This window comes from Amia ocellicauda, chromosome 9 (assembly GCF_036373705.1).
Source record: "Amia ocellicauda isolate fAmiCal2 chromosome 9, fAmiCal2.hap1, whole genome shotgun sequence".
Taxonomy (NCBI): domain Eukaryota; kingdom Metazoa; phylum Chordata; class Actinopteri; order Amiiformes; family Amiidae; genus Amia; species Amia ocellicauda.
Window position 1 is genome coordinate 30,484,796 of NC_089858.1, and position 26,550 is coordinate 30,511,345.

Below are 26,550 nucleotides of genomic sequence, written 5' to 3' on the forward strand. Positions count from 1 at the left end.
GAATGAAGGGGGAAAGGCTCTCAGATGTTTAAATAATTAAAGCAGGCAGGTGATTCATTTAAAGGAGAACCAACGTGTGAGTTGCAGATGCTGCAGCCTTTGACATTCATGAATTTTTTGCATAATTACATATGTTGCCTGCTATTAGAATGGGATTTTTCTTAATAGAGGGTCACTGACAGAGATTCTTAGTTTAAATCTTGACGTGAAAGCATTGCAGCTTTCGGGAGCTTGTGGGAAAGGGTCCATAGTGAATGGATTGAGTCCTCAACAAGATCCTGAGGCCATGCCTGACCCTTGCTGTCAAAGTCTGTGAAACCAATACAAATCAATACAAAAAGGCATAATAATGTTTTTTTGTTTTTTTTAAAGCAAGCAAGCTCAATTTTACATAGTTTACATACACTCACCTAAAGGATTATTAGGAACACCTGTTCAATTTCTCATTAATGCAATTATCTAACCAACCAATCACATGGCAGTTGCTTCAATGCATTTAGGGGTGTGGTCCTGGTCTAGACAATCTCCTGAACTCCAAACTGAATGTCTGAATGGGAAAGAAAGGTGATTTAAGCAATTTTGAGCGTGGCATGGTTGTTGGTGCCAGACGGGCCGGTCTGAGTATTTCACAATCTGCTCAGTTACTGGGATTTTCACGCACAACCATTTCTAGGGTTTACAAAGAATGGTGTGAAAAGGGAAAAACATCCAGTATGCGGCAGTCCTGTGGGCGAAAATGCCTTGTTGATGCTAGAGGTCAGAGGAGAATGGGCCGACTGATTCAAGCTGATAGAAGAGCAACTTTGACTGAAATAACCGCTCGTTACAACCGAGGTATGCAGCAAAGCATTTGTGAAGCCACAACACGTACAACCTTGAGGCGGATGGGCTACAACAGCAGAAGACCCCACCGGGTACCACTCATCTCCACTACAAATAGGAAAAAGAGGCTACAATTTGCACAAGCTCACCAAAATTGGACAGTTGAAGACTGGAAAAATGTTGCCTGGTCTGATGAGTCTCGATTTCTGTTGAGACATTCAGATGGTAGAGTCAGAATTTGGCGTAAACAGGATGAGAACATGGATCCATCATGCCTTGTTACCACTGTGCAGGCTGGTGGTGGTGGTGTAATGGTGTGGGGGATGTTTTCTTGGCACACTTTAGGCCCCTTAGTGCCAATTGGGCATCGTTTAAATGCCACGGCCTACCTGAGCATTGTTTCTGACCATGTCCATCCCTTTATGACCACCATGTACCCATCCTTTGATGGCTACTTCCAGCAGGATAATGCACCATGTCACAAAGGTCGAATCATTTCAATTTGGTTTCTTGAACATGACAATGAGTTCACTGTAAACTGGCCCCCACAGTCACCAGATCTCAACCCAATAGAGCATCTTTGGGATGTGGTGGAACGGGAGCTTCGTGCCCTGGATGTGCATCCCACAAATCTCCATCAACTGCAAGATGCTATCCTATCAATATGGGCCAACATTTCTAAAGAATGCTTTCAGCACCTTGTTGAATCAATGCCACGTAGAATTAAGGCAGTTCTGAAGGCGAAAGGGGGTCAAACACAGTATTAGTATGGTGTTCCTAATAATCCTTTAGGTGAGTGTATATATGAAGACCAATTCCAAATAATCAGTGATGAAGAAGCAATGGAAAAAAAGGGGGGGTGCATCACTACCATTAAAGAAGTCCACTGAGGAATAATTATATGTATTTGAAATGAATATTTTACATATTAATCAGATTTAAATCCTATATGGAACACCAATATATGTATAATATATGAAAATATGCATTAGAATGCCTGCTCTTTTATTTCAAATACAGCTGTAGTTGCAAGTGTTTGAATCCTTCATTTTAAAGTGAGTAAGTGATTACATTAAGTGATTAATTACAATGTTGATCATTTTATATTTATTAATTATATTTTCAGTTTGTGGACACACTGATTCAACCTAGAGTTAATTGTAAAGATTGCAGTTTATTACACTGTGCTAAGACAGGTGTGGTATTGTTTGAACTTCATTGATTTCTATGCTATAATGGGACAAAGTTGTACATCCCTGTTTGGATTTGGTTTAATCAACTACAGTTCCTACAGGTGTTTTTATGGGAACAACACAAATACAATATTGCATTTACTATAATTTTAAACATGTATACATACAAATATGGGCTTAAGATTAAAACAAAAAAAATCTGAATGGAAGTTTTAAACATGTTCTTTTATTTGTGTGTGAGAACGAGTGTGTATGGAAAAATAATGCACATGGAGTCATTGTGATTAACAAATATGAATTAAAAAATGTCTGGGGAGAAGTCTGTTACCAGAGAGTGAAATACAAATAACCAAAGAATTCTGTCATTCACATTTCTGAAAAAACATTACAGTTCTAAGCATACACAGAAAACGCATATTACTTCACTTCCAAAACATCTTTTGGTTTGGTGCTACAATATGTCATTCTTCAGCATAGATCTGAATCTGAATAAGAAACGTTACCAGTAAGGATTAGGGCTTCATGAGTTCAGTTTACAAACACTTTGATCCTTCATTTCCTCTTCGTTCTGTAAGGATGGTATTAATGATTTATGCTTTTTCACAGCCAGATGTCAAGCAACACAGAACTTGCATGAAGATGATCTATGGAAAATGGCCTGCTTTTGGCAGTTTCTGAAATTACATCATCCTTTTATTCGTGACCCTCCAAAATTTCAGATTGAGAGCTTACCACATGCAGGCCGCACTAAGCATATTACTTATTTTCACTATATTATTTATTTTTTTACTTGTCTTTTATATTTCCACAATGAAAAGATACTTAAAGCAACATGAAGCCTATGAGAAGGAAAACTAAACCCCTAATTAAATCTAAACTAAACTAAAGATTTTAAGTAAGCTTTATATAACATTCAATCCTGCACTTTAAATGTTATTTGTAGAATTTTAGATTGAATTCAGATAATCCTGATAAAAGTGTGTTTTATTATTATAATAATTATTATTAGCAGTAATAGTAGTCATTTCAATAATTAGATAATGGTATGCAAAAAATGTTTCTGTTCTGATATCTAAATGCTAAATAGGACCGGAAGGTTAAACTACATTTTTCACTAATTCACTAAAACAGCAAAATAGACAACCAAATAAATACATAGTCCTCGTGCTCATTTAAGGCAAATGAGCTCAATTAAATTAAGCAGGGGTATTTTCCATTTTTATGGGTGTAACACTGTATATATCAGGGGCCTCATCTCAACACAGCCATTTACAGCTATTTTTCTATGCAGGCAGGCAACTGAATGTCACCTGTTTCATTGACTAGAGACATATGAAATAGTTTCCATCAAGCTATAACTAATTGTCTGCTTGTTTACCAGAGGGTTCAAGGTTGAATGGGCATGATGGCAGAATGACCTTTTCTACCCACACTGCGCTTCTTTCAGTACACTATTCTATAGTGTTTGTTAATTTTTAAGGTGACAGGCTGTGTGGTGCCTTGGAAAGAGTATTATAACAGTAGCTGTTAACTTGCGGCAATATATTTTCAGGTAGTTATTCTTTCCTATTTTGCTTATCACCTGATAGCCCTATCAAACAATAACCAAGTGGATCGTGGACTAATCATTAATGATTAAACATAGGGGTCTAAGTCTAGTAATTGCTCTCCTCAGTGTCCTCTTTACAAGCGCTTTATTTAAATGGTGTTCTGCATGACCAGACAAGACTCCCTTTTCCCCGCCCACCCCGGGAACACATCCCTGAGAAAAATAACCTGCTTCATTTGTTATTTTTAATTTCCAGACCAGAGTACAGTATTGGAAATTAATATAAAGCACACAAGGAAGAATGTGCATGTCGATTGTGGCAATGGACTGTATCCTGCTTTATTAACGTTGACACTATCATTTTAATACATCAGCTTTATCTATAAACCATATTCTTCAGCACTCTGGAAATGTTATAAATTTAATCTGTGCCTTATATGTGGATATTTGATTTTCTTAATACAATGATTTACATGAAAATTGTTGTTTTTGGTCTACCAGATGAAGGTAGGAGGGATCGTCCATCTTCAAATCAAAGCACGCTTGATGCATTCCTAAGGACCATTCTGATTTTGAACCAAATCAAATTTCTGTAAGAGACACCAAGGACTACTTCTCTAATACAGGAGTTATTTTGCCATTATTCCAGCACTGTTTTTCATTAAATTACTTATATAAAGGGAGAAAATGACAAACAACAAGCTCATGTGTCCCTTGGTAAATTATGTTCCAGAATATGGAAGGTAATGATTTCTCAGGGGTTAACTAATTATTGCACTCTCAGCAGTGCAGTTGGATTTAGTCTACACATATTAACCCGTATTGCTCTGATATTTTTGTGCACCAGTCACCTTCAGGAATTCTTCCTGGGGATCAGCTTTAGATCAGAAGTTCTAGTTCTGGTATGAAAGCTGTGCGGGAGCATACACTTAAAGTGGACTTTGCAGGTTATGTCCAAATTCAAATATGAAAAATATTCAAATTTGCTAAGAAAAATCTTTCATCATCAATAATATTTTGAAGCAAACAATGACTGAACCAGCACTACAGGTTTTGCTATTATTTATTGTGGAGAAAAGTCACCCACAAAAAGTATGTGTGAATATATATATATTTATCATCATCATCATCAGCCTATATTGATCCACTGCTGGATGAAGGCCTCCCCAAGATGTTTCAACTTGCTTCTAACTAGTTTCCCTTTTCTATGTCAAGTCTGCAAAGTTCATTATTTCATCTCCCCATCTTTTATGTGGTCTTCTAGTTTTTTTCATCTCTTGGGATCCATTCAATAGCTTCCTTTGTCCATCTTTGATCTGTTCTTCTTGCAATGTGTCTAAACCATTGCCATTTAAAATATATATATATATTTCAATGATGTTTGTTCTCGGATCCATTCATTTCTTTTTCTATCTCTTCTTGTTATTCCAAGCATATATCTCTCCAATGCTTCTTTGTGTCATCTGCAGTTTCTCTAACATTTTTGCCTGTAGTGACCAAGTTTCAGAGCCATAAGTGAGCACTGGTGGTATGCATTGATCAAATACTTTTGTCTTCCGGTAAATGTATCTTTATATATATGTATATATCTATATATATCATAAAACATGCCTTACGTATATTTGTAATTTATTTTATGCAAGTGACTACAATAACACCTTGCATTATATTTATTTTACTTATATTTTTGTTATTATTATGCATGCAGTTGAATAGTCAAGGGTATGAACATTAGAGATCGTCTGATGAGGCGTCACTTCATTAATCGAACTTAATTGCAATGTCATAGGCTTCCACATAAGTACGCCAAATAATTGAGTACAGTAAGTGCTGGAGGGTGGGAGTAATTTGATAGGAGTTTAGATTGGTTGATACTGTATTTCATAACAGCTCAAGGCTTAAACATGATAGTGCATTTCATAGCCTTCTGCATCTTGGAGGTTTTCAGTTAATTGAGGAGGGGGGGTTGTGCATTAAGTGTCTATGTATGTGCAAACATGTATATTTGGTTACAATTTATAAAGTATCAGCCACAAATAAAAACATTTGTACATTAAAACAAAATACTGTATATTGTTACAGGTTCTTGCTCCTTCCATTCCTGGCTATTATCCAATAGCAGATTGTGTTATACACCCAAAAAAGGGAAGCAATATAGGGGGATGCTGGTCCTGCTTTGAATTAGCTGATTGCTCGCATGCTCAAAGCTCACACAGTGATACACATGTTCTGCGCTGCAGCAAGAGCTACACGCCGTTCGCTTATTAAAAGGTGCTGTAATTTTTCATCCTGCCATCCTAAAAATAAACCTCAGTTCATCATTGCAATATCTGTTGTCATGTGAATGTACTTCACCCTAGAATCAACTAATAATAATAGTAGTAAAATTACATGCACAACAGCACATGAAGTTTGATTCTCGATTTCATATCATCTACATATATTTCTGTTTCTAGCTATAATTGCTAGAAACAAATTTGGCAATGCACTTTTGATTCTGAGTTTAAATATATGTTAAAATAGATTGCTATCCTTGTGTACTAGTATTTACTGTTTTATTTATTTTGTGTATATTTTATAATATATAAATGTTGGCACACAATCAAGCATAAGTTGCTGTCAGTGCCAAAATACTGACCATATATATTGTAAGATATATATGTTCTGTTTATATATATGTTCTGTGCCCTTTGTTATTTCCTATTTTTATAGACTCTTCTGCACTAAGAATTGACTAAATACAACTGCAAAAAATAACTACATATATTTATAATTACACAATGCTCACATGTACAACATTCATATGTAAATATGTCAGGAATTAATTCTGTAAATGTAATCACCACTTTATGGTCACATGGTAGTTTTGTTAAACCTCTCAATTTATCTTGATTATTGTTGGGTTTGAATGGAAGATGTGCACCGAAACCAAGTATTTAACCTCATTTATCTTCATGGGCAAAGCCAGAAAAGTATCCAAAAATGTCCGCTTTTAATATTTGATATTTTGAAATCCCAGTTTCACAAATGCACTCCATTATAAAGATATTTAAGGCTTGTAAGATTATCAGGACAAAGATGCAAGAAGATTTGATCTAAAACAAATGAAAAGGCAACATCTGGGGTTTGTTGGGAAACTCCTGCCATCACTTGGATTAATCTGAAACACTATCAACATCAGTTTGCATGATCCTGGGTTCCATGGCAGAGAAGGAGAATCTCTTCTGATGTTTTAGGGAGTAAAAGGTGATGCTTAAACTTAATTTTATCACTTTATATTTTTAATTACCTTCATGGTGTGGATGTAATATTTGATGTAATAAGTTAAACCATGTGTTTGTGGGTGTATCCTAATAACATTTTTTTCTTTACCAATTTGTTAATGAAATTCTAATGTATTAAGCTTTTCTCTTTTTACTTGCTTTTTACAGGCCACGGCCTATACTTCTGGGAAGTTGGTGCAGTGGTGCCAATTCAGCAAAACCTTGGGAGGGGCAAAGTAGCATGTTATACAAGACATTGTGTAATACTCGCAATATTTATTTTTTCCAAAGAAAAAAGTCCAGCCCCCCCCCAATGGCTCCACTGAGTTGGTGTTGGTAGCAGCCTCTTTCCTGGCAGAATAGTGGCTGCAGTGTGTCTTACAAATGAGTTGATGAACATACTACGGGTTACGTAAGAGCTTACTACGAAAGCAGGGAAGAGATCTATTTTGGGATTTTAGCTTAGAATAGTTTTCTTTATTTGGGTACAAATTTGCTTTTTAGTTAGGGTTAGGGTTTCTTTATGGTTATGGTTCTTACTGTAGGTGTTACAGTAATCAGCATTGCATGAACATTGTCCAATGACATTTCCCCCAAATACAGCAGAGTTTTGACCTGGAACTGAAAATGATGTAGCTTTGAAGCTATCAGCCAAAGTGTTTGTTTATTGTGAATGTAATTACTTTTTTGTGATTGACAACTTGAATCTGTGAATGTAAGCTATGTACCAGTTGTGAGTTACATTGCAATGTAGTTTAGAAATTACTATCAAACATTAACATGAATGAAGCCTAAAAATTCTTCATGTATTGCAATTATCTAATTGGTTGTTTTAATTATATATTCTCACGTAATTGCTTTCCATCTGCATCTTTTAAAGCATGTGTTGTGTTTGCTTACTGCCACCCTGATGACGGCACGCAAGTGCCGAAATGTCAGATTTTAATAAATAATTGAATAACTTAGGATCGTATTGCATGTTGTGTGTGGTCTTCCTTTCTGTTAAGTATATAATAGTATGTATAATATGTGTGAAAAGTACTGTAGAATATGCAAACATTACATTAGTGAAAGTAAACATTTCTTCTTTACAAAAACTGTAAATGTCCTTGGTTTATGAGTTATAATTTTTTTAATAAAACATGGGCGAAATCTCAAATCAACAGAGGCAAGAATCCACAATAAGATTCTAAAATGTCTCTGAGGTCTAGGGGGTTAAACTGAAAAAAATGGAGATCATGCAGTAAGATGACCAATCTTGGATCGGTTCCAAGAAATATGTAGCAGTCAGTTTTTCCTGTGGTCTTCCGGTGAGGCAATGGTTCAAACCTTAATGCAGGGCAGTTGATTCTGAATGCATAGTACATACATAAATTCAAAATATGTATTGTACATATGTAGTTGTTATGGAAGGGTGTATAAAGTATTTTTTTAAATAATGTCTTTCACTACTCACTAGTGAATTTTCTTCCTAAACAAATACAGCTAAAGCTAATACAGATATTCACATCTAAATGTTTCCATGAAAGATTGCACATTTTTTGTGAAAGAGTCATTCACCCTGTTGTCCTCTGGAATTTTAAATTATTAGATTTTGGCTAAAAACAGCATTCGCTCAGGCTTTCCCCCCAAATGTGCTCGCTCATCACAATTGTGTAAAATTAAGCTCCCAAGGAAATGGGGCCATTGTTATGATGTTCAACTGGAATACATTATGGATTATAATTGGTTGAATAATAATAATAGGTTGACAAGAAGATGGATTCTTCCAATGCCTTGACCATGCTGCTTTTTTGTTATTTTGTTTTTGTTTTGTTTTCAGAAGAGAAAATAAATATAGAAAGATGGCTTTGCAATTCAACGTGATCATGATACAAGCCTTACCAGGAATTTTCATTTAATGTTTCTGAGAATAAATACTTTTTTAAAGAAGAAACTTCTTGAGGCTTGTATTTCAAAACCTCAAATACCCAATTTGATTCTGCCAAAAGATCAGCTTCCATAGTCCTGGGTTTTGTTTGTCCTTTTTAGGTCAAGATACTAAGTGGCCTTGTTTAACGTGTAACCCAAATTATATCCTTTAAGCAAATCCTCTGCTGACAACAGCACTTTTCTTCTGTTTCTATGAATCTGGAGATAAAACTTCCCTAATAATAAACTGGTTGTCAGGATCCTTAAAGTAGCCCCCTACATACACACAACTCACTAAGCATACAACTGAAATGAATGTTATTTAAATGACATATCCTCTTTTCACCTGCTTTATACATTTAGGGAATTTGCAAGTACCGACCATAGCCTCATATATCCATTTCTATTTGACTACTGCAGCAAGCAACAAGAGGTAGTCAGTTGTTTTCAGTTGTATAGAGAAATGTATCTTTATTAATCAGTGTAATTCCCATAAGGATTGTAATCGCATGGTATGGTCACACAGTAACCTTAGACATGAGTTTAAAGTTGGGTGGAGGCACTAGTAGGGCTATATGTGTACCACAGAATGTACAAAGTAGAGCAAAAATAATCGTATCACTCCTGTGACTGCAAAATGAAGCTTGCACCTACATTGAACCTAGATTCAAGGATCGCAGGAAACATCAGCTGTGGCCAAAGAAAATCTGAAGCCCTTACTAAACGTGTACTATCTCCACTGTCAACTGAGTTTTCTGCTGTTCTTTGTCAATAACCAACACTCTCCTTCAAGAAATGTGCAACTTAACAACTAGATGTAGGTAAATTCTCTTCTTTCTGTGCCGATAATGGAAATATTAAATCTGTATATTAGAATCTTAAAAGGGCAAAGGAATATTTTATGGGCCACCTGCACAGCCCATATCTAACACAATACTGTTAAACATGCAAGCGATGCTCTGAAAGTGGACATTGAATCACTAGTGATTAAAACCTGCAATCACTATAGCAGTTCTACAAATAGAGTGACTGCCTTGAAGGACGTGTTTGATTTGGTCGACATTGAATATGCTGCTTTGTTACGGCACATCACACCATGTTGGATGAGTCTCTTCCCAGCTGTGAACAGACTGATTAACACTTGGCATGCTGACAAAAGCTACTTTGAGTCTCTGGGTAGTGATGGATTTCCACTGGGTTTGTGGCATCCATTTGACGAAAGTGAAAATGCCAAAGAAGGTAATAGCAATGTAGAGATTTATTTGTACTTTCTCCAGAATGTGCTTCAAGTGTTCAGCTAAATATCTTGCTCTGCCTGGAGAAGTGGGACTGTATGTGAAGTGTGTTCCACCTCGGATTTTTGTGGATGAAGCTACAGCAACGAAAGCAAGACCAATTGAATGGTTGTAAAGTCAAGAATGCATTCACCAGAATGCTTCCTTTATCTTCCAAAGCTCTTCCTATGGACTTTAGCAACCTTTTATGATGTTGTGGTAGCTTATCTGGAGGAGTAATTTGACTTTTTGAATGGTGTCAGGAAGAAAGAGCAGAGGAGCTTTGTGCATTTATAACCAGTCTTTTTTAAACACCACTATTGGCATATAAGAACCCCCCCCTTAACTAAAACTAAATGGGTTTATTGTAGTCCACCTATGCCAATTCAACACTATAGGTGAATCATAACAATAAACAGTTTCAGGTGCAATAACTTGTTCACAAATGTATCATTTTGTGTTAAGACATAAGTGCTTTGTGCAAGGACAGTAAAACTAGAAATTGTGCCAATTAAGAAAAATCTATGCGGGGGAAAGAAATTCTAAGAAAAGGTTATGCATTTTAACAATGTCCACTTAAAGGTCCAGTTCTCTTCTCCCCAATATCTCATGCCGAGTCCCCTCTCCTGCAGAGACAAAACATACAGAGATGCCAACCCCTTTTACTACACTCATTTTATACCAGGCAACATTACCAGATATCATGTGGAGAAGCAACAATTAAGTATTTAACAAAAAAAGCCAAGGATTAAGTGTCAAATAATAAAAACATGCACAAAAACCGAACAGATTTAAAGTGTAAATAGCAGTGATGTAATAATGGGATTCAACTACACCTCATGCAGGTCATCTTTATACAGTAGAAGTTCCTTAGTATATGCACTTGTAATTATTTTGATGGGAATGATTAACAGCATGTTAGCAGGACAAGTGTTATTCATTTATTGTGTTTTTAAAAGGGGGCAAATATCAAAGCTACACAAAATAACATAACATTAACAGCTAGAAAGGGACCCCTATTACCTTACCATCTGCTTAGTCCTGGATGAGCGAGATAAGCACACACCTCCCACCTTTTTCAGCACACTGGCAAACATTGTAAAACACTGTGAGGCCAGCTGTGAGAATAATGATAGTCAAAGAAGAATAAGACATAAGAATATCCATGCAGGCCATGTATGAGAACTGAAGTTAGTGGTATGGGTTCCTGCAAAGGCCTTCAGTCAGTGTCACAGCTGAGGGAGCTCAGTGTGAAACACGTGACCAACTACACCACCTCAATTGTTGAATGGGAGAGGAACTCGCAACCCCCTTCGAATTCTCTCCCTGGGCAGGCTCTATTGCACCCCAAGACAACAGCAGGAGGGAAGTAATATTTAATTTAAGTAGGTTTGATGTAACATGCATAGGGCACAAAGACTGCAAGACAAAATGACAAATTGCACACAATCAGGGAAGATAACAAGCAATAAATACACCAGATAACTAAAACCCACCTTTAATATTCAGGGTGCATAAAACACTAGTGCCTCGGTTCCACTGGCTTAAGCGTCCGTGTCGTGCCATGGAGAGGACTTTTGTGTCTGTTTTATTCTTTCTGCTTTACATGATTGTAAACAGCGTAATAAATACACGTTTCTGTTAAGAGATATTAGGAAGAGCTAAACGTGTATAGACATTATATTCAGACAAGCATGTTCCCATAAGAATACGTTTCCATGTGCAACAATAATACTAAATAGCGAATATGTATCGTTATTGTCATCATTTGTGCTAGTAGTATATATGCATTTTAAACAGCACAACATGACTCCCTTAACTTATTACTCTTTCTGCAGATTTGTAACTGCAAACAACACTTTTTGCCGTATTTATAATGTACTTATCAGACGTAACCAGGGCAAGTTACAGTTGAAACAAAATACACATGTTTCACGATTAATCATCCAGCTACAATATAGCAGGTTATAATTTAACTAAAGTGTGCACGTCTCAGTCATGGTCATGGTCAGTTTATGGACATAGTTATTAAACCAGTCCTTAATGTTTTAGAGGGAAACCCAGAGGGAAACTCCTCTGTATTTATTTATTCATTAATTGAATCGTGTTCACCTTCATACTGATTGTCTGCAGATTGTCCTGAACACCATTCACACAACACAGCCTGAAACACTGGCCAGCTGTTCATAAAATATTAATAACATCAGCTGCTACGATCCGATTATTATCCTTCAGTTTATTGTTAACTAGTCACACACTGCACCGGTCCTGTGAAATCCAAATTTTTAATACACTCGGTTATTAACTGTAAGCAGTCATTGTTTCTGTATGTGGATTTCACTCCATGCTGCTAATAAAACTAATTTCTTCGTGATCGCACACAGCACTCGAGATTATATCTTCCGACACAATGTAGCGGATCTCTTCCCTGTCTGTATGCAAATCAAGCGCACATCTTCACTTTCAGAAGCGGAGATATTTCCTTAGTGGGGTGACGGACGCTTATGGCCACGTTTGGCAGCAGATATTTAACCTCCACAAAACACGGACGTGTCCGGACGCTCAGCCAGTGGAAACTGGGCATACAATACCCTAACCTAAAGAACAAAGAACCTAATAAAACATGATATACAACTAATCTTCCCGTACTGTAAACATTCACACTAAGCAGCAACAGATTTAGAGGCACCCCTAGAGGCATTCCAGAGATGCTCAAATACAGCAAAAGGAGTTCAAAACCAGGGATACTGTTAATTTACTTCTGTCTCATCAGGTAGCAGCCACCCCTCGAACCACCTACAAATAAGCGAGATGCCTGCTCTGGGACGCAATTTCTCGTCGGTGCCTGCAGGGCCGGTAGCCGTTTTGGGCCAGGCAGAAGCTCAGACCGGCTTGGCACCAATCCCAGATTCTAGGAGAGATACAGGTCAGCTGTGTTTGGAAAACAGTCCCTTTCCTTTTCTATTGTAAGTTATAAATCCCAGGAGGGAGGACAGCAACACTTAAACAATGCAATTGCAGTTTCAGTCCTGTTTCCAAAAGGACTCCTGCCATCTTTTACCACTTTCCTTGGTGTTCAAAATAGAGTGCACTAAGTGCCATATTTAAATCTATTATTGTCTCAATCTCTTTTCCATCTACAGGGAAACAAAGTACTTATCCACACTGGGCAGGTCCATCTTTCTCCCACGGGCCTCTGAACGCCACGTCTCTGGTCCACTGCTAGCCGGTTTCCACGGCTCTTCCTTCAATACAGGCCCCCGGCGTCTGTTGCTTCACTGTCCAATCCCCCGCTCCTTCCTCCAGCGCATGCTTGCATCTCAAAGTGCAGTGCACTTACTGGCTCTGCTGCTAGTGTGTCTCTGGCTCTCTAATGAACGGCACTTCCTTCTTTTATAGGCAGAACAATAGGGTCAGGGGTGCAGGTGATGGTAATCAAGGAGGTGATGTGGGGAAGTCCATGTGGGAAGGCAGCCGGGCGACGTATGGTTGGCTGTTAACTTAAATAACACAAGTGAAGCAATAAACCAATTAAAAAACAATTAAGGAATAAAGAATAAAGGAAACCAAAACAAGGTTATTAATAAGTGGAAATAGCAAAGTGAAACCATAAAATAAGATAATGTAGTAATTAGTGAAGAAGGAACCAACAAACAATAATTAAATAAGTGATTATGGCCAGTCACGCCCTGCTCATGACATCAGTATGTTTCCAAGATGGATATTCCCACTGGTAACTGTAATATTCACAGTCTCAGGTCCCTCTCCCACACAAAGGTATTACCAAAAAATGTAATATTAAGAGTGGGCAACTAAACAAATCACAAGGGAGGCAGTCAAAACATAACCAGGAGGAGCTGATATTGCCTTACAAAGTAAAACCAAACAGACAGATAGTGCTTAACTTTGCAGGGGATCAAATCTCCCCTCTTGCTTCCCCCTTGCAGCTGAAAACCACTTTGAAATTAGTCCACAGCTGGCCTCACTCAGCTGTGCTCTCAGTCGGCCTGCACTGGCAGGTTTCTTTTCTCCAGTAGCTGACTTCCCTTCACCATGGCTGTTCCCTTGGTTTCCTCAAGGAGTTCAGTTTGGAGATTCTTTTTTGTTTTGTTTGCGCTCAGGCTGAGGTCTTATCTCTTGTTCTCCTTTTTCCCTCTCTGTGTTTTTCAGGACTGTTAAAGATATAGGCAGTGCCTGTCTGCAGCCAATTAGCACTTTCAGGTCTAGGTGATGAATTGGCTGAAGGGTTGTAGAGGAGGATTAGAAAAAATAATCTAACAGTGAAATGAGACCAGATTCAGAAACAATTATGCAAGAAAATAAACAAACAAGTGACTATAAATATATAATAAACTCACACACAGATATGTTTGTGGGGTTTTACTAATTAATTTAATAACAAAACAAATATTTAAAAAAATGTAAACACCCCCTACAACAGGCATCATTGGCACATAATACAATATAAAAAACCACAATGCAATTCACAACTAAATCGTTTTTTGTGGAGAGAACAAAACCACAAAGAAAAATGTTTTGTAAGATTTATTACAAAAAGTGCAGCGGGTAGTATACAACATAAAATTCCATGTTTTTTATCTTGAGTTTATTCTTTTAGTGTAAGAGTCTGCATTGAATTATAATTTCCATCCTATTTGAATTACCCAAACATCATAAAAGTATGTACACTGCACTAAAATGATGATAGCATAGAGAACACATAGTTTTCACCCCACACAAACACCCTGCCCTCCCTACATGTGAGAGGACACATACTGAGGCCTGCACCAAATCAAAACTGGACTTTGTTTATTGTCAGGTGCCACATTCTACTATTTATAAATAAAAATATGAATTTTGTGATTTGCAGGCAAGTCAACATTTTGATTTGGTCTAGGCCTGTGTTTATCTAAAGCATTTGCTTATATTATCAACATTTCCATTACTTGAGAGGCTTATTTCCATTTCACACAATGTCTTGTACCTCAGTGATGTGGCTTCGCAGTGTGTTTCCTATTCTGATGCTAGGTGAGGATTTCATTAGGAAAGTGTGGTGCTGAACTGATATGTCTGGATGACAATGGTGAAAAGCCTTAATGCATGCATGAGCCACACCAAAAACCTTACCTACATTACATGCTTTAAGGATGGACCATGTTACTGCATATAAGTAGATGACTATTTATCTATACATTGTTTCACTGCCCCCCACAGCCCCTCCAAAAATATGAACAGACTTCTGGAAAATATTTGTCTAAACAATTACCAAACACAAATTCAGTCAGGGCAAACAAGCAGTTTTAGACAATTATTAAATTCCATTTTAATGTGCCAGACTAATCAAACCAACATAGTAATAATAATAGTACTACTAATGATAATATAGATGTGTAAAATATGTGAAATATAATGGGTCAAATATTGTCTCCTGTAAATATTCCTTATATTTATGTAGGCAAGCACTTAAGTCAAGTCAACAAGGATTTAAGCATATCTATTGGAAATAATAGCTGATTAAAAGGGATATAAATATAGTGTAAAAGTATATAATTCAGAGAAATCAAAACCCTTGGGTAACACATGACATAGTATTTTTCATGTTTGGTGGACTTGTTTTTTTTTTCCTGTGGCATTATATTTCTAAATTTGACTTTTATCCAGTTTATTATCAAGAGAACATGTAGTTCATAAATCATGTATTTATGTCTACAACAGGTTAAATCTGCATTGATCCTTCCAAATAGTCTAAAACAGTCCCCAATAGGCCAGAGAGTATGTTGTAATAGTGTAGCAAATGTTGTCTGGATGCAATTAAGTTTGCAGCCTGTGCAAAAACCCTTGTTTACTGCATGGCATGGGTTCAAAGTAAATCTCCTACCAGGGTGTTAAAACGCATGTGTGCAACAGCTTTATACAGATTAAAAACAAAAGGTGTCGAGAGGGGATGCATCACTCAGTATTTACTCCTGAATTTGTGGAAGCCATTTGAAAGCCATTCAGTGGCTTCTTTGGGGGCTTACTTGCTTCATTTTGGGAATGTAAAATTATTCTTTAATAATAATCATAGATATAAATACATTTCATATACTGTATGCATATTACTGTATTTTTTTTTTTTTTTTTACATGGCTTCAAACTTTTTTGCTTACCTTTGCACTGCAAGATAATGGTGGAAATGCCTTCGGACTGATTTGTAATCTGTACAATTAAGTGATTAGGAAAACGTGACACAAATGTCCAACAATGAATCCCTAGTTTAGAGTAAGCATGAAATTATGGCTTAATAATAGGGATCCCTTCAAATCACTGATTCCTTCAAGAAACTGTTTCATGCACAGAGGGAGGAAATTATTGTGATATTTTACAAACATTTATGTATGTGTGTATTCATTCAGTTATTTATTTATTTACCAATTTCACCCCAATAGATAAACAATATTCTTACACTTTAAACCTTGATAGTTCTACATTAGGGTGGAAAAATCCCTGTTTATTGCAAAATGAGATATGAATATGTAATTAAGCTTACATGTTGGCACCCTGGAGTAAACAAATTTGTTCGGCAAGCAAATAAGGGATTAACTTATCTCCTAACTTTGTAACGTATTTGATCCTGAGAGAAGCACCAACATTAAATGGAAAGAAGTAAGAAAATGCTGATATGCCATTTTCATGAAAAGGAATCTCTCTCTCTGTATTTCTCAAGGAAACAGCTAAACGAGCACTTATTTGAAATAAACTTTTTTTAGGATTACTTGAAGTATATTATTAATGTAGGAATCTTAGGACTGTAAACTGTAAGTCACCATGCATCTGCCACAAAATAAATAATAATAATAATAATAATAATAATAATAATAATAATAATAATAAAACAATACTCGTTGAGTCTTCCCTTGATTGGCCATGACCTACTCTACCCTAAAAACATATTTACACCCCCTAAATAGGTATGCCTTCTTATTCAAATAATGAACAATATTTCGGATTATAAGGTAGATCATATCCCCTGAAATGCATACCCGTTCTGTATCAATCTGTAGTGTAAATATTGCGAGCTTTTAAATGTACAGTGTGTTAATGCTAACATTAATTTAAGCAACAAAATGTTGTATCAAAATGCAGTTCTTTTTAAATGAAGCTAATAGTAAGTGAGGACTGACCCGCATTTCTGTGCCTTGGGCAAAATATTTAATTTTGCTCTGCTAGGTTGTCACTTTTCTGTTTGTTGAGGTAAGCATTCACCCTCTGGGCTCCAGAAGATGCCATTTACTTAAACGGCACTTTGCTGTCAATGAACAATGAGTAAACATCAAAAGGTGTCTATTGGCTCCTTGCATTTATTTTTGTAGGAGATCATGTGGGACAAGACATAAACAAGAGTGAAAAGCCATGATTGCAACACGGATAAATAGTAAACTAATTGTACACTGATCAGCAAATTCTCGGTCTAATTTAACCTCAAAAAATATTAAGGGACACATGTACTAAAGCACAACATGTACTATTGCAACTGTCACAATAATTGCAATTAAGACAGAACACTTGAGCTGAAATATACCAAACAAGTGCAATGCTATTATTATTTACGATGTTTTAGAAAATGTTTAGAGAAAGATTTTAATGCAGTATTTTTTGAAGTAGTAAATTGAAAATCAATTTGATATTTACATATAGCATGTAAAGGTACTAAATTTCAGGGATGTTATAGTTGACATTATAATATGTATAATATATATATAAACACCTTTTAATACACCTAATTACAACCTGGATTGCAGCTTCCAAAATGATGTCATTGAGCTCATACAGTGAGGTTAAAGTAATGGAAATTTAATGAATGAAGGACTGCCAGATTACTTTTCTCCCTGATTTAACCTCACAGCTGAACTTTCTGAGCAGCTCTATTATTATCATTATTTCAGGGACACAAAATTTACAATTGACTCAGAGGAAGTGTATGAAATATTCTTTGGAATTTGTGTCCAATATTGTAAAGTGTGTCCAATTATAATAAATATAAAAGCAAGGTCTTGTGACCAAGGGTCAGGTATTAAAAAAAAAAACATGAACAGTTGTAGACAGAAAAATATGGTTTCCAACAAATACATGATTTATTGGATGTCAAAAAGAATCAAGAGGTTTCAAAATAAAACTCAATTCAGAAAAGAACCAACAAACAAGAGAAGAGAAACTCCCATAGCAGGACACCTAAAACCACAGAGCTACCTACTCTCAGGTTTGCAGTAGTTTATACATTCTGCATATATGCACTCACATGACTTCCACTCTAGCACACCACCACCTAACTCCTGCACCATCTAGTTATATACCCTAGATCTATATGACCCCTCCCCTAGAACAAACCAATGTAGCAAAACAACAACAACAATGTATAAAACACAAAAAGAAAATACAATTCTAAATCCAAAGTTGAATGGTTATTATCGTTTAAAAATCCTTACCACAATAGGTTTCTAGATAGTACATTTTGGAAGCTTAATAATAATACAAGGGAGTCCTCCATTGCTACTTTTTATTGTTTAATATGTTTATAGATGCACAAATGCACACAATCCAAAAATATATATAGAGAGTAGCAGTGGATTTTAAAGGCATCCAAAAGTCTGTAACCTAGAACAGTGGGCATATTATTGTCAAACCCTGCAACATATTTTAGTTGGTGCATTTACTTAGCAACCTAGCATCGTATTCTGCTGGAAACTGCAAAGCAGCTCTCTAATTGTATTAAAAACAAATGTCCCACAATTCTCTCAATACTAAAGATCCTTGAAAATCCTCAGTTCGTTAATATTTCCAGAAAGTCTCTTTTTCATGGAGACCTGGCCAAGAAGGTAGCAATACAAAAATACATCACACATAAATCAAATTACACTTTCACATTGAGAGTGTTGTTAGCAAATATAAGATCTAAAAATCTAAAATCTTTCAGAGTCTTTCTGTAGATTGTTTCATGACTAAGGAGCGAAACACCTAACAGCCTAATATGGCCTGGGATCTAAACTGGAATGCACTGGTTCAGCTAAGTTAAGAGTTTACCAATAATAACTTTATACACAAATATATACCAGTGCTTAATTCAAAGGAAATCTAAATAAGGCCATGATACCTGCCTATGTAATGATGAGAAAAAGATTGTGAATAGGAAATGAATTGTACCGCTCCATGGTACAGAGCATACAGCTTCATTAAGTTAGAAGATGACAAAAACCTATATTTTCTCTGCATATGAAAACTCTCATAATGAAAACACACATTGCATTACTTTCGTGACTGTCCAATCTTAGTATTTCTTCCCTTAATCTTATTCAATCTAAATGAAAAGGTAATCAGGTTAGCTTCAATTGCTTCATTTCTCAAATGTAATCCATTGGACAGACTGAAGCAGACTTTCGAAATTAAAATAAGATGGAAGTTTAGACTGGAGAAGCACACATTTTCTTTATTAAGGACAGAATACCCTCAGAATATTGAACATTTACAAGAAGCATGTATACGCTTCATATAATGGCACAGTTTACTGTTCTGTTAGAAAACAGTAACAGACACAATATGAGCCATTCCTGGTGTGTGGTCACCCAGATTCTCCTGGAAGACAGCCAGCAAATTGTTATGGATTATTACTCTGTGTTGAAGTACAGCCAAAAACAATGAAATCCCAGATGATATTAGTTATCAATATTTTACTGCCTTCTATTAAATTTTTAAGAGGTTGAAATTAGGCATCAAACAAAAGAGATCCTTCATCAGTATAGGTCAGGTGATTCAGTAAAAAAGTGTTTTATTAAATGGTTTCAGTAAGAAATAATACAAAAAAGGTTTTGAACACCATTGTTCAAGATGTGCCTGTGAGAAACAGGCCTCTTTAATGGCACATTTTACTTCTGCCCAATAAATTCTTAATTCAAAAGTGAACCAAACCCAGCCACATGAATCGTCAAATATAAACTGTACAATCATTAGCTGGTTGCCCCCTTACATATTTTTTGTTTTAAATAATTTACATTATATTTCACCATACTTTAAATACAAATATAATACATTTTTAAAATAAAGTCATGTCTTTGTAAAATCTTCTTATCCTAACTTAGATACAGAACAATTAAGTGAGCTTTCCATTAGACAGGATATCATGTTTTCAAATGTTTTAGTTTAACCAAACCTGTGGGGTCATGTCCTTTGGCCAAAACTCCTCTGTTTCCAACCCTATAATCTGGAGGGCAAGCCCAGCTCTGGTTTAAGTGTAAGCATTCAGTGCGGTCAGATCAGGGGTTTGTAAAACTCAGCAGGAAGTCTTCCCCATCATTGGGAGGGCGAGGATGAGGTTTGGGAAGTTTGGGAATAAGGCGTTCATCGGAATAGCATGTTGATACATTATTAATCTGCAAAATCCTTAAAAAAACAAACAAACAACAACAAAACTCTGATCTTTCTTCTTAATAGTTGACAATTCGTTGAGTGTAAATTGTACATTCTATGCCTTTTTTATTTTATGTAATACACTGACCAGGGGCATCGTTTGACCCTATTTACACCGATTTTACACTTACACCAGAAAAAAACACTGTCACCACAACCCCCCCCCGGTCCTGGACACCACTTCTAAACCCCCCTAAAAGTCTAGAAACGCCCCTGGCACTGATTGATACAAGGCCTGAATTCGACTTGAAAAAATGCAATCCAACTCTATTAACTCTTCTAAATGGTCAAGGAACTATACTATACTATACTATACTATACTATACTATGACTCACACTGGATTTTTGTCTTACTTAGTTTCACTATGTATGGTATATTTGATCAGAATAGCATATTTAGTATTTGGCAAAAAGAAAAAGTACACACACAATAAAACTGTGTGTATAATGCAATCATCACAATCATCATGTTCATTTAAACTATGGGTTTGAATGCAGATACAATTTGATATTTTTAGTTAATTGTAAGTTATAGGTTTTTCATACAAATCTCTGTACAATTGATTTAGTGTACAGGCTTATAAACAGTGGCCAGCCCTTGGCATTGAAAAAATACAATAAGAAAAAACTGGGCAAACAAACAGATTTGCAGCACCAGAGAAAACTAAAACAGTGCAAGTAATGATTGCCTACAGATCACATAAACCACAAAATGTATATTAAATTCAAATTGTGTACTTATTTAAAACCTGTTTATGATATAAATAAACTAATTCATACAAAAACTATAGCATATATCAAAAGTTTATCACATTTAAAGTTAATATTTAAAACCTGTAATATTGTTTCCTACCCTTTATTTTTGTCTCAGATCATAATTTACAGAGTTCAGCAGAAAATCTGCAGGTTTGGCCCTTTTCCAATCTTGCTTTGTTGCCTTTTGTCTGACTGACACAAGTGAATCCTGTACAAGGCATAGCTGCAGATGTTGCAAGTGTACAAAAATGAAGTAAATCAGAAGAATTATAATACCTGACTGAAAATAGACATGTCTTTGTGGGACTTTTTGAGACACATCAGTTGTCTGCTTGTGGAGACCAGTCAACATGCTTACACATTTGAAATTGAGTGATTGCACAGAGAGGTCAAAGAAAAGAGCATCTTTTTTCCTCAACACTTATTTTTTAACCCCTTTAAGCTTGGAAGAAACATCAAGAACAATTCTCTCTCACGCTTTCTTATTTATCTCTTGCAGTAACTTGCAGTTTTCTCTTCTCAAACAGGAACAAATCATTATATTTTCCCCTTTAAAAACAAATCATCATATATGTATAGATATTTGGCTATATATGTTGTGTGTGTGTGTATATATATATATATATATATATATATAGCCAAATCTGATTAAAACCTTTCGACTAAGTGATGAGCTTGTGACATATTCAGCTGGAAGTTTTTAATAAAGCTTTCCACTGCCGTACAGCAGGGGTCGAACTCCAGAGACTTAGGCCTTAAACACATCATCATGAGCTATTTAAGGTTGCCTTAAAATGGGAACAGGCAGCACCTAGGTTTTGCGAAAATACTGCATAAAAAGGTAGGATATGTTAGACCAAACAAAATAAAGATTTAAAGTAATGTATTTATTTCTTGACACAGTTATACAAATTGAATGTATTTAGATGTGTGGTTAAACCAAAGTATTTAATTGTCTTACACATTTTGTTGCACTAAAACAGTGTGATTTTTTATCTTTTAGAGAACCAGGTCAGCTTCCCCCCAAGTTGACCTCAATCTGAGCACTGATTCTATCAGAATGATGTAGAAATAAAAATAGGTTTAGGGTATAATCTAAAGTCCAGAAGTCTTCAGTAGGCTATTGGGATTTCTGCATGACAGTGAGAAGTGTTTGACCCATTGGTGCTGTGTACCAGTTAAGAACTAAGTAATATATACATCAGACTTTTGTAGATCAGAAGTAATATTAACTAATATTATTATCATTTGTAAGCTGTTGTAGAAATGGCTTACATAAGGTAATTATTTGCCATGTATTTAATATAATTGTTTTCTCTAACTAGATGAAAAGCAGACAACACTTTAAACTGTTTATTTAAAATAATAAACATATGAAAATACTACTTTACTAAATGTCATTACTCATTTATTTATTATATTACTATTTTGAATCTTGAAATTCAATGTTTGTTTTTCATATGATTTCCGTAAAGTTTAACATTTCACTCAACACTTTACAGGTTTTTATTAGCTTAAATATGGTGTATTATTTAGGCATCCATTGGGTTTGTCTATATGACAGAACTCCTTTGCATTATTAAGGCTCATTCTTTTCAGTTCCTGAATTTTGATAGATTTATAACTGATCGAATAAAGGGTGATTCTAGATACAGAGAGAGGCCGCTGGATGGTCAATAAGCTTCATTAGGCATTTTGTGAGTTACAGCCCTTCTCAGGCAATATTGCAATGGAGCCTATAGTCATTTGGTTTAAACAGATTTCTTACGATTTACAGGACTCTTTTCAGTTGCATGTAGTTTCTGCTGCAGAAGCCTTTTTCCCGACCGGTCTACATTTTACATAAAATAGTTTATATCATCATTGGATGATAACTGAAAATATATTAGGAGCTACGAGCGCCGAGCTTGCAGTCTTTAGAAGCATTATCGATGGAAAAATGTAAGCGGCATTGTAACTCAATTTTCTAGCCATTCATTAAATATATTTTAACTGCGTAAAGTCATTTTGGTTAGACTTTTTATAGCCTTTCCTTTCTGTGCCAACTGATCCCTACAAGAAACTTGTGTCTAATCCAGATTCCAACCAGTTTTTATGTGAAAACTCACTTGCCCAATGTAAATTACATATTACTTTCTCCACAGTGACCATGGTTGAACAGAATTTGTCCTGAATAACCATTACTTTACTTCTCTGGGCTGAAGAGTAATATCTGGTTGGTGAGTATGCCAGTCAGCTTGTTAATGTTCCGAAAGCCTTGCTGAAACCACTTAAATACTAGTGTCTGAAAGTCTGACTAATTTTTCATGTTAAAACATTGTTACCATTGATTCCATAGTGCAATCAGTTAAACCAGACATTATTTACTGTAGAGTTTCCTTTGCCATGATATGCTTGTAAATATAGTGTAGTCCAAGCTAAGAAAGTGACAAAATCTTTAAAAATCTACTTGAGAAAACATATTTGTACCTTCATTTCTACTGGGACTGGCTCTCTGTAGTTTTTCTCCTTTGAGGACCACTTAGCTAACAATAAAACAATGGAAGAAAAAACATCAAATTCACCTACACTAGCTGTCTCTGGTAGTGCCTCCATGGTGAAATGCATATTGCTATTTAGTTATAAAATGTGATACAGTATTAGTAAAATTGTCCATGAAAGTTTCAGTGACAGCAATACTGTTATTGATAATTTTCATTGCTGACATAATAACGTTATCAAGGTGTCGCAAAGACCAGTGGTGTTTAACACCGTTTTAACTACCAACTCACAGCCGCCACTATCTTAATGTGATGGGGTTGAAGGTAGGAAAGGGAAATGTGCAGAGTCTTCTCAGCAGTCACTCTTTCTCTATTTTGTTTTCGTGTTTTTTTTTTTTTTTTTTGCTCAAACAAACTGCAAAAAAAAAAGAAAAAAGCATTGATTTCGGATTATTAAAATACCGCAAATATTTCAAATTCTTTCATAGATTACTCAGTTTCAGCATAACATAGGCCTATATATATTATGCTGAACAATTACTTTTGTTTTAACTTCATTGATTCAATTGTGTGACGGACTGGTCAGCGGTATGCCGCGGACTGGGAGTTGAGAAAAACTGTAGGATTGCATATGATTTAAGAGTAGTAAACCTGTCACACAAGCCGGAAATAACGGGTAACGTACTTAACAAGTTCAATGACTTTTGCATGGTTTAAAGAACTGTTCAGTAGAAATACATTGTCTTTGTGGTAAAGTCTTTGATGAACATTTAATTCTGCATTTCTGCAATAAAGAGGTGGATATTGCGCAAATAAGGAGTACCATTTATTTAAAAAGATCTACGAAACTGCCAGCTAAGTGACGTTTACAAACGTGTCAGTTAGTAAAGAGCTGTGGAAATAAGTCACAATCAGCAATCCGCTAAAAGGATGTGGAGAAAACTCAAAGAAGAAATCAGGAATAGGTACAGATTCTGCAACCACACAATTATTGAGCTACATGGCAGGGGAATTTCAAGTGTTTTACTATTTTATAAACAAAATAATAATTAATCGTAGTTAAGGCACAATTCATTAAACTTAAGACATGTACAGTACAAAAAGAAACCTTCACTTGAGGTTTTACCCCTGACAAAGATGGTGTTTGTGCACCAAAAAACTTTAACTAGCATAATTAAAAATAAGTTTTAAAACTAATAACTAATGTATTTAACATAACAATATACCTTTATCTGACATTTGAATCACATTGTTAATCACACACATTTTATTTTGTGATCTACACCGCCTTGTCATGTGCTGGGGAGTCATGTGGCAAACAATTACCCTGAAAGAAGATCTGCTTTGAGTTTTTAGTGTAGAATTTTCAGGTAGAATGGAATTTACTTCAACGTTGTATGTATACTTTCATTCACCTGATTCATTAGGAAATTTAAATATATAGTGTGCTCCATTTGCCTGTTGTTTGTGTATCATGTTAAAATGTGACACAAGCATAATTGCATAGGCCTTTAAAAATGATTAGCATTATTGTTAGTATAACAACCGGGATTACTGATTCACACAATAGAATTTTAAAAATGTTACAGTTGTGCTATAATTACATTTATTTGAGACAAATTAGGCCAGGATTTCAAATGTAATTAAATGTACTTAAATCACATGCCTATCTATTTCCAGCTAAATATTGTGAAATAATGTTTCTTTTCTGAAACAGGTAAATAATCACATTTCAAACTACTTATTTATTTATACGTTTATTTATTTTGTACTATCAACTTATTATTTGTCATCATTTCCTAATAGAATTGGTTACCTTTTTCCCTGCAGCATTGTCCTAGTGTTTTTGCAGCATATTTCAATGTTTAATATTGTATTATATCATATTATAAATGTTTCTGATTAATGTGTGTATATATATATATATATATATATATATATATATATATATATATATATATATATATATATATATACACACATTACATACACATTACATACAGAAAGTCCATTATTTTTTGTACATGTTAATATTATTAGTATTATTAGTAGTACTGATAGTTACTGATTTCTGCTTAAAAGGGTCAATGTAACTGTATCGGAATGAAATCTTCAATTATAATGATGATGTTGCCTATAAATGCAAACACTAAATTCAGTTCGAACCTCAATAAATTGTGTTCCTAAAACTGTACGGTACCCACCACCGGTTTTCTTATATGCACTATATTCTAAATATACAAATCAGGATGATAAGATTTGCAATTTTATATATATACACTCACCTAAAGGATTATTAGGAACACCTGTTCAATTTCTCATTAATGCAATTATCTAACCAACCAATCACATGGCAGTTGCTTCAATGCATTTAGGGGTGTGGTCCTGGTCAAGACAATCTCCTGAACTCCAAACTGAATGTCTGAATGGGAAAGAAAGGTGATTTAAGCAATTTTGAGCGTGGCATGGTTGTTGGTGCCAGACGGGCCGGTCTGAGTATTTCACAATCTGCTCAGTTACTGGGATTTTCACGCACAACCATTTCTAGGGTTTACAAAGAATGGTGTGAAAAGGGAAAAACATCCAGTATGCGGCAGTCCTGTGGGCGAAAATGCCTTGTTGATGCTAGAGGTCAGAGGAGAATGGGCCGACTGATTCAAGCTGATAGAAGAGCAACTTTGACTGAAATAACCACTCGTTACAACCGAGGTATGCAGCAAAGCATTTGTGAAGCCACAACACGTACAACCTTGAGGCGGATGGGCTACAACAGCAGAAGACCCCACCGGGTACCACTCATCTCCACTACAAATAGGAAAAAGAGGCTACAATTTGCACAAGCTCACCAAAATTGGACAGTTG